This window comes from Palaemon carinicauda, chromosome 45 (genome assembly GCF_036898095.1).
Source record: "Palaemon carinicauda isolate YSFRI2023 chromosome 45, ASM3689809v2, whole genome shotgun sequence".
In the NCBI taxonomy this organism is placed as follows: Eukaryota; Metazoa; Arthropoda; class Malacostraca; order Decapoda; family Palaemonidae; genus Palaemon; species Palaemon carinicauda.
This window is the reverse complement of record NC_090769.1, coordinates 25470079-25480078: the sequence shown is the minus strand read 5'-3', so window position 1 is coordinate 25480078 and position 10000 is coordinate 25470079.

Below are 10000 nucleotides of genomic sequence, written 5' to 3'. Positions count from 1 at the left end.
TATATGAAAATCCACGCCAATTAATACATGTTAAGGTCAAGGTTGAGAAATTAGCTGCCGTGGTGGAAGTCTGCATTCTACTGAGTGGTCCTCTAGTTACTGATAAAATATGCATGTTGAATAGTAGTCAATCTAGGTTTGTGGTGGCTTATTAGAAACGTCGCTGTCTGGCGATCGCCAGATGGGGTTTGTGTACAGTTTATGTTCGATAGTTTCTTGTAGTGTCTACAAGCTTATCATCCCTGTGAGCTATGGATGTGGAGTTTTGGGAAGCCTATAGGTCTACCTGCTGAGTCATCAACAGCTGATCATATGTATATATGGTCAGTCTCTAAGGCATTGTCCTGCTAATTAGGGCATTGCCTCTGCCATTCATGGGTGGTCTTTAAACTTTAAAGCTTGAAAGGCTTTATTTCGATTAAAAAGAGACATATTATTATTATTATTATTATTATTATTATTATTATTATTTGCTAATCTACAACCCTAGTGGGAAAAGGAGGTTGCTATCAGCCCTGGGCCCCCAACAGAGAAAGTAGCCCAGTGATGAAAGGAAACAAGGGCAAACAAATTTAAGAACAATAACATTAAAATAAATATTATTATTATTATTATTATTATTATTATTATGATTATTATTACTTGCTAAGCTACAACCTTAGTGGGAAAAGCAGGATGCTGTAAGCCCAGGGGCCCCAACAGGGAAAGTAGTCCAGTGAGGAAATGAAACAAGGAAAATCGAAATTTTTTAAGAACAATAACATTAAAATCAATATTATTATTATTATTATTATTATTATTATTATTATTATTATTATTACTACTAATTGCTAAGCTACAACCCTTGTTGGAAAAGCAGGATGCTATGAGCCCAGGGGCCCCAACAGGGAAAGTAGCCCAGTGGGGAAAGGAAACAGGGAAAAATAAAGATTTTTAAGAAAAATTATATGAAAATAGATATTTCTTATATAAACTATGAAAACGCAGCTATTTGTTTGGATGCAACTTTTCTACTCTAGCATTTGTGAACTATAGCAGACTCATTTAAGTAAATCAATTCAATATACAGAATATCAGTTTAACTGCTAGATATATATTAGGTTGATAATTCGTGATTTTTCCTTTCCTTATTTGTATGTCCTTCTGCCTAAGAACCTATAATAATGCAATTACTTCGAGCTAACCTGTAGCTCCCAGAAAAGTTGCCAAGGCCTATGGTAACATTGTAAAATGCTCCAGAGGCCTAAGCTAACATCGTTAGGCTTCATCGGTAGAGTATTCAAATCATTAAAGGATTATTTCCGAAGATTTGTCCACAGGCCAGATCACATAGGCATATTTTCCATATGATCCGCCATCGTGTCTATCGTTTCCAGTGGCGCAGAGGCCTACACAGAGGCCTATTAGAGATGGCACGTCCCTCGAGGCACCTAGGCCTATGTCAGACGCCGGACTTTACATTTTTTCCTTTCAAGTTTCCGGTAGTGGTGGCCTTAAGTTTTTTCATTTGGTGAAATTGTACAAGATTTAAAGAATCACATATAATAACGGTGGCCTTAGGTTTTTCATTTGGTGAAATTGTACAAGATTTAAAGAATCACATATAATAACGGTGGCCTTAGGTTTTTCATTTGGTGAAATTGTACAAGATTTAAAGAATCACATATAATAACGGTGGCCTTTGGTTTTTCATTTGGTGAAATTGTACAAGACTTAAAGAATCACATATAATAACGGTGGCCTTTAAGTTTTTTCAATTGGTGAAATTGTACAAGATTTAAAGAATCACATATAATAACGTTATGCATTTCTCAGAATTATCTTTTTTGCCGTTGGGATCCTTTTCCCTAAAGCCCTGTCCACACGATCGTGCATGCCCGGCGGGCAAACAGTGATACCAGACCACAATAGTTAGTAAGAATGGGGGTTAATGACGTCAGAAGCGGGGAAACCACAGATAGGGATCTGGGATCATACAGTGTTGCCAGATCCCTGCCTTCAGTTTTCCCCGCTTCTGACGTCATCAACCTTAATTTTCACTAGCTATTGTGGCCTGGTATCACTGTTTGTCCGTATAAAGTTACGAATCGTTAATCAATCATCAATAATAAGATGAAAATTGATAAAAGAATAACATTTCGTTCACAACCAATGGTTGTCTGTTCATGAGATTATACTGCTTGATAACCCTGTCCAAAAAGTTGTTACTCTAGTAGGTTGCTTCGGGCAACAGCCACCCGTTGAGATAGTACCACTTGAGAGTTATTGGGTCATTTGACTGGCTAGACAGTACTACATTGGATCCCCCTCTCTGGTTACGGCTCATTTTGTTGGAGCCTACATATACACTGAATAGTCTGGCCGATTCTTTCCACATACTCCTTTGTCCTTATACACCTGACAACACTGAGATCACCAAATAATTCTTCTTTGCTCAAGGTGTTAACTACTGCAGTGGGTACTTTCCTGTTGGTAAGGGTAGAAGAGACTCATCAGTTATGGTAAGCAGCTCTTCTAGGCTAAGGAGACTCCAAAATCAAACCATTGTACTCTAGTCTTGGGTAGTGCCATAGCCTCTTTACCATAATCTTTTTGAAGCTTTTATAGTTTATATATAAAAGATCTATTTTAATTTTACTGTTCTTGAAATGTTTAATTTTAATCATTTATTACTTCTCTTGCTTGGGCTTCTTTTCCAAGTGTGAGCCTTTGGGCTTATAGTATTCTGCTCTTTCAACTAGTGTTTTAGCATAGCTTAGCCATGGCCTGGCCCTCCTTGGTCCTAGCTTGGGTGGAGAGGGTGTTTGTGCGTTGATCATATGTATATATTGTCAGTCTCTAGGGCATCAGCCTGTTTGATAGGGCAATGTCACTGTCCCTTACTCCTGCCATTCAAGAGCGGCCTTTAAACTTTTAATGTTAGGTTGAAGAACCTAATATTTTTATTTCTGTAAGAAATTAACTTTGATACTATTATTATTATTATTATTATTATTATTATTATTATTATTATAAGTCAAGCTACAACCCTAGTTGGAAAAGCAAGATGCTATAAGCCCAAGGGCTCCAACAGGGAAAAATAGCCCAGTGAGGAAAGGAAATAAGGAAATAAATAAATTATTATTATTATTATTATTATTATAATTATTATTATCATTATTATGAGCCAAACTACAACCCTGATTGGAAAAGAAAGATGCTATAAGCCGCTCCAACAGGAAAAATAGCCCAGTGAGGAAAGGAAATCAGTAAATAAATAAATTACTATTATTATTATTATTATTATCATTATTATAAGCCAAGCTACAGCCCTATTGGAAAAAGCAAGATGCTATAAGCCCTAGGGCTCCATTAGGGAAAAATAGCCCAGTGAGGAAAGGAAATAAGGAAATAAATAAATTACTACTACTATTATTATTATTATTATTATTATTATTATTATTATTATTATTATTATTATTATTATAAGCCAAACTACAACCCTAGTTGGAAAAGTAAGATGCTATAAGCCACTCCAACAGGAAAAATAGCCCAGTGAGGAAAGGAAATAAGGAAATAAATAAATGATGTGAACAAATTAACAATAAATCATTCTAAAAACAGTAACAACGTAAAGGTTCTACATAATTCGATATAATAAGTCGGACACTAATCTTCGTTAATTCCGGAGCCTTTGGCTCTCCTTCTTAATTTCCTTGCATTTTTCTTTCACGATTACTCTTCGGATTAATCTTACTATTAGGTTAAAACAAAGGATTATTTTTTTGGATTGTTTTATTCTTAGTAATCCATCTTCCTATATCTAGGTAAATGTAAGGTGATGGATATTCATCTTTTTTTTTAAACAAATTTTTTTTTTATCTTAAATTCTTAAATCATCCTCTTTAAATCGTCAGTTTAGTAGGTATGATTTAATAGAGTATCGTATGATTATATTTTAATTTCCGGTATAAATTACACTTAAACAAAGAGGAGTAATCCAACTTATTTTCATTATCTTGAGGCAACTTTGGTCTTAGGTGGTGACAGAGAGGCGAGGTGAATATAAGTAGGTTTTATTCAACAAATAACGAGCTTATATACAAACAGTTGAGAGCGAGAATGTCACAAAAATTCTAACAATATTGAACATGCGATGGCAGGCTTAGACGGGTTTTTCTATTATCAGTACGGAGAGAGCGAGGATATATCTAACTTATTCTCATTATCTTGTGGCAACTTTGGTCTTAGGTGCTGACAGAGAGGCGAGGTGAATATAAGTAGGTTTTATTCAACAGATAACGAGCTTATATACAAACAGTTGAGAGCGAGAATGTCACAAAAATTCAAACAATATTGAACATGCGATGGCAGGCTTAAACGAGTTTTTCTATTATCAGTACGGGAGAGAGCGAGGATTTAAAAAGGAAATGTACAGTATTTGTAATTATAAATGTCACCCACGAATGGCATTTAATACCGAATTCTATCTTGGGAATATATATCCACTTGGAATTCATTTTATGGTAACAACTTCTGGCCTGGTGGAGATTCGAACCCCTACCTGTTCGGCTGGAAACCATGCCTCCAGTGACTCTACCGACTGAGCTATCAAGAGAGATAAAAAGTTTATGACAAGTCCCCGTACATATTCCTGTCGAATTCAGGAATCTATTCATAGACTTGAAATAAACCCATCTCCACCATGATAGCTGAATCGTGAGTTTGCAACACGTGGTTATTTTAAATAAACATATATCGCAAGCACACGTGATTTCAATCAATGTATCCCAGAAAGTGTAGGTGGAAGTTTGTGATTCTTAGGTTTATTAATCAACAGAGCTAATTAACTCGTAAGTCAGCTTTAATCCTAAATGTTGACCAGCCACGACCTAGCTAATGGTAAGCAGTCCTTCTAGAAGGACACTCCAAAATTAAACCATTGTTCTCTAGTCTTGAGTAGTGCCATATCCTCTGTTCCATGGTCTTCCATAGTCTTGGGTTAGAGTTCTCTTGCTTGAGGGTACACTCAGGTACACTATTCTATCCCTTACTTCCTTTCCTCACTGGGTTTCTTTTTTCCTTGTTGGAGCTTTTTGGCTTATAGCATCCTGCTTTTCCAACTAGTGTTGTAGCTTGGCAAGTAATAATAATAATAATAATAATAATAATAATAATAATAATAATGACATAAGTTAGGAGTTGGTTAGGCGTCTCCTGGGAAGGAGACTGGCAAGTAGAGCTCGGATGTGCTCTCTACAAAGACAAACCAATTTAAGTGGGGTCTTGTTATAACCCATCATGCCTCTGGTGAATTAATTATCGGTGTGTATATATATATATATATATATATATATATATATATATATATATATATATATATATATATACATATTCCTGTTCCTGGTAGTTAATTGGTGTTGGTGGGTAGCAACGATGGCAGTAAAAGACACGAGATGTGAGATGAGGTGAGTAAGCTTCTCCCAAAAGTGAAAATAGTATATGTAATGTATCACACACGTATATATACACACACATATCTAACTATCTATCTATCTATATATATATATATATATATATATGTGTGTGTGTGTGTGTGTGTGTGTGTGTGTGTGTGTGTGTGTGTGTGTAAAAGCTCATTTTGTTCAAGGTAAGGACGAAAGTAAGGATGATAATTTCTTCTATGTTGTCCCGTTTCATTTCTACGGGTGACAACCGTTTCAGACATTATCCTATGGGTCTCTTCTGTGCTACACTTGTTAACAATCAAATTAAACCTTAATGTACACTCTATCACATTTGCATGCGTTTATATATAAGAATTTGATGTAGGACGACAAAAGGTTAGTAAGTGAATAGTATGAATAACTGAAATTGAATTTTTTTTTTTTTTTTTTTACAAAATTCCCTGAGGTAAGGTTGCGAATTGTACTTTGGATTTTAAATGCCATGGTAAAATCATTAATGACTGAATTATAAACCATTAATTTCTCTTGTATTACAAGCACAAAAACCCACGCAGAGATACACTAAAACGTTTACAAAAGACTAAAATTCCAGAAAGATCATTGCTTAGAATGCATCTATAACGTTTAAAACTCTTCCAGAAGGTTTTGTTTTGAATGTAGTAATGTAGAATACATCTAGCCATACAATGACTTCTTTATATAGATGTTATGTACTACATGCAAACGATGGAGCGAACAACACAATATAAACTATACTCAGTTTTTTGTAATGAGGTGCATTTGCACTGACTCGCAGCGGTGCCCTTTTAGCTGGGAAAAGTTTCCTGATCGCTAATTGGTTAGAATTATCTTGGCCAACCAATCAGCGATCAGGAAACATTTCCGAGCTAAAAGTGCACCCCTGCGAGTCGGTGCAAATCTGCCTCACTAAAAAGAATTAACTATAGAGGGGCACACAGTAAAGCACAGACCTCCGCCGCGGCAGCTTAATTCTCGACCATTTTCCTCGACCTTGACCTTGACCTTCGACCTTAACAAGTATTAATTGGCGAGGATTTTCATTCACAAATATGAACCAAGTTTGAAGTCTCTGTGACAACAATCTCCAAACTTATGGCTGATTACGTGAATTGGACATTTTACTTAACCGGACCTTGACCTTTGATGATGACCTTTCAAAATTTGAACGCGTCAATGACCTTAGATGTCAGGATGCCAGAAAACTTTAAATCAATCAATCAATCCAAAATTTAATAATTTCCATCTTTTTACATAACAGTTAATCCCTGCAAGGTTCATTACGATTAAAATTGTGGGCAGGAAACTGTTAAAAAACAAACATACACACACACCACACACACACACACACACAAATTACATACAGTACATAAATAGGGGCGAAAATACAACCTCCTTCTAACTTCGTTGGAGGAGGTATAAAACGGTCTAATATTTATTGATAATAAGCTAAATGCATCCATAAATATATGTTTATATTATAAGTAACAAAATGCAAATACTTATCATTGAAAATAAAATGCAACCCCATAAAGTATCTCTCTCTCTCTCTCTCTCTTTCTCTCTCTCTCTCTCTATCCTAGTCTTTCATTTTACTTGTATGTAATGGCTGTTCTCTCTCTCTCTCTCCTGGTCTTTCATTTTACTTTTATCCAATGGCAGTTCTCTCTCTCTCTCTCTCTCTCTCTCTCTCTCTCTCTCTTGGTCTTTCATTTTAATAGTATGCATTGGTAGTTCTCTCTCTCTCTCTCTCTCTCTCTCTCTCTCTCTCTCTCTCTCCTGGTCTTTCATTTTACCTATATGCAATGGCAGTTCTCTCTCTCTCTCTCTCTCTCTCTCTCTCTCTCTCTCCTTGTCTTTCATTTTACTTGTATGCAATGGCAGTTCTCTCTCTCTCTCTCTCTCTCTCTCTCTCTCTCTCTCCCCCCTGGTCTTTCATTTTACTTGTATGCAATGGCAGTTCTCTCTCTCTCTCTCTCTCTCTCTCTCTCCTGGTCTTTCATTTTACTTGTATGTAATGGCAGTTCTCTCTCTCTCTCTCTCTCTCTCTCTCTCTTGGTCTTTCATTTTACTTGTATGCATTGGCAGCTCTCTCTCTCTCTCTCTCTCTCTCTCTCTCTCTCTCTCCTGGTCTTTCATTTTACTTGTATGCAATGGCAGTTCTCTCTCTCTCTCTCTCTCTCTCTCTCTCTCTCTTGGTCTTTCATTTTAATAGTATGCATTGGTAGTTCTCTCTCTCTCTCTCTCTCTCTCTCTCTCTCTCTCTCTCTCTCTCTCCTAGTCTTTCATTTTACTTGTATGTAATGGCAGTTCTCTCTCTCTCTCTCTCTCTCTCTCTCCCCTCTCTCTCTCTCTCTCTCTCTCTCTCTCTCTCCTGGTCTTTCATTTTACTTGTATGCATTGGCAGCTCTCTCTCTCTCTCTCTCTCTCTCTCTCTCTCCTGGTCTTTCATTTTACTTGTATGCAATGGCAGCTCTCTCTCTCTCTCTCTCTCTCTCTCTCTCTCTCTCTCCTGGTCTTTCATTTTACTTGTAGAAATGGCAGTTCTCTCTCTCTCTCTCTCTCTCTCTCTCTCTCTCCCCTGGTCTTTCATTTTACTTGTATGCAATGGCAGCTCTCTCTCTCTCTCTCTCTCTCTCTCTCTCTCTCTCCCCTAGTCCTTCATTTTACTTGTATGCAATGGCAGTTCTCTCTCTCTCTCTCTCTCTCTCTCTCTCTCCCCTGGTCTTTCATTTTACTTGTATGCAATGGCAGTCTCTCTCTCTCTCTCTCTCTCTCTCTCTCCTTTTACTTGTATGCAATGGCAGTTCTCTCTCTCTCTCTCTCTCTCTCTCTCTCTCTCTCTCTCATTTTACTTGTATGCATTGGCAGTTCTCTCTCTCACTCTCTCTATCTCCCCCCCCCTCTCTCTCTCTCTCTCTCTCTCTCTCTCTCTCTCTCTCTCTCCAAACCAAATTTGCTCCGTTGCATTTCTTTAAAAGGAATAAAAATGGCGAAATTAGTATGTTTACCCTTTAGTCAGGGAGCGGGAAAAACTGTCCCTACATATCAAGGTAGATTTGAGTAGGTGGTTAAAAGTGCAGATAATTTGGGTGGGTCCTCTTTAGATTAGGTCATCTCGGATATCTCCTCTTCCTCTTCCTCTTCTTTCATTTAAAAGATTTTCCTCTTCTTTCCATTCATCTTGTCTCTCTCTCTCTCTCTCTCTCTCTCTCTCTCTCTCTCTCTCTCTCTTCATGTTTAATTATTTATATTTCCCTATAAGTGCATGTTGTTTTCTTTTTTCAGTCCTCCAGTCTTCACTCTTCTTTCATTTTCACTAATTTTTTTTCTCCTTCCCATCCATCCCTGTCTCAGTTTCTGATTATTTTACTCTCTTCATATTTCTCTCTCTCCGTTTCTCTTTCTCTCCATGTTTAATTATTGATGATTCCCTATAAGTATATGTTCTTATTGTTTTTTTTACTTCAGTCTTTACTCTTCTTTCATTTTCACAATTATTCTCTCCCGTTTCTGTTTCTTTATCTCTCTTCATATATATTTATGTTTCCCCATAAGTGTGTGCGTTCTTTACTCTTTTACCTCTTCAATCTTTATTGTCCCTTCCCTTAATTATAATCCTCTATCTATCTATCTCTCTCAATCACTGTCCGTCTCTCTATGTTTCTCTTTCTCTCCATGTTTATTTATATTTCCCTAAAACTCTGCGTTATTTTCTCTTTTGCTTTATCAATCATTATCATCCATTTCTTTAATTCTAATCCTCTATTTATCTATTTCTCTTAATTACTCTGTCTCTCTATGTTGCTCTTTCTCTCCATGTTTATTTATATTTCCCTAAAACTGCGTTATTTTCTCTTTTGCTTTATCAATCTATGTCGCCCATTCCCTTAATTCTAATCTTCTATCAGTTTATCTCTCTCAATCACTCTGTCTCTATGTTTCTCTTTCTCTCTCCATGTTTATATGTTTCCATATAACTCTGTGTTATTTTATTTTTTTTCATTATCAATCTATATCACCCATTCCCTTAATTCGAATCCTCTATCTATCTATCTCTCTTAATTACTCAGTGTGTCTCTTTCTCTCCATGTTTATATATGCTTCCCTATAACTCTGTTATTTTCTCTTGCTTCTTCAATCTATATCACCCATTCCCTTAATTCTAATCCTGTCTATCTATCTCTTATAATCGTATTCTATCCTTATCATAATCCTCTCTATCCCTCTCTTCTCTTCCTCTATTTCACGTTTATATATATTTCCCTAAAACTCTGCGTTATTTTCTCTTGCTTCTTCAATCTGTATCACCCATTCCCTTAATTCTAATCCTGACTATCTATCTCTCATAATCGTATTCTCTCCTTATCATAATCCTCTCTATCCCTCTCTCTCTCTCTTCCTCTATCTCCCTTCTTCAATCTATATCACCCATTCTCTTAATTCTAATCCTGTTTATCTCTCATAATCGTATTATCTCCTTATCATCCTCTCTATCCCTCTCTTCTCTTCCTCTATCTCTCTTCTCTTCCTCT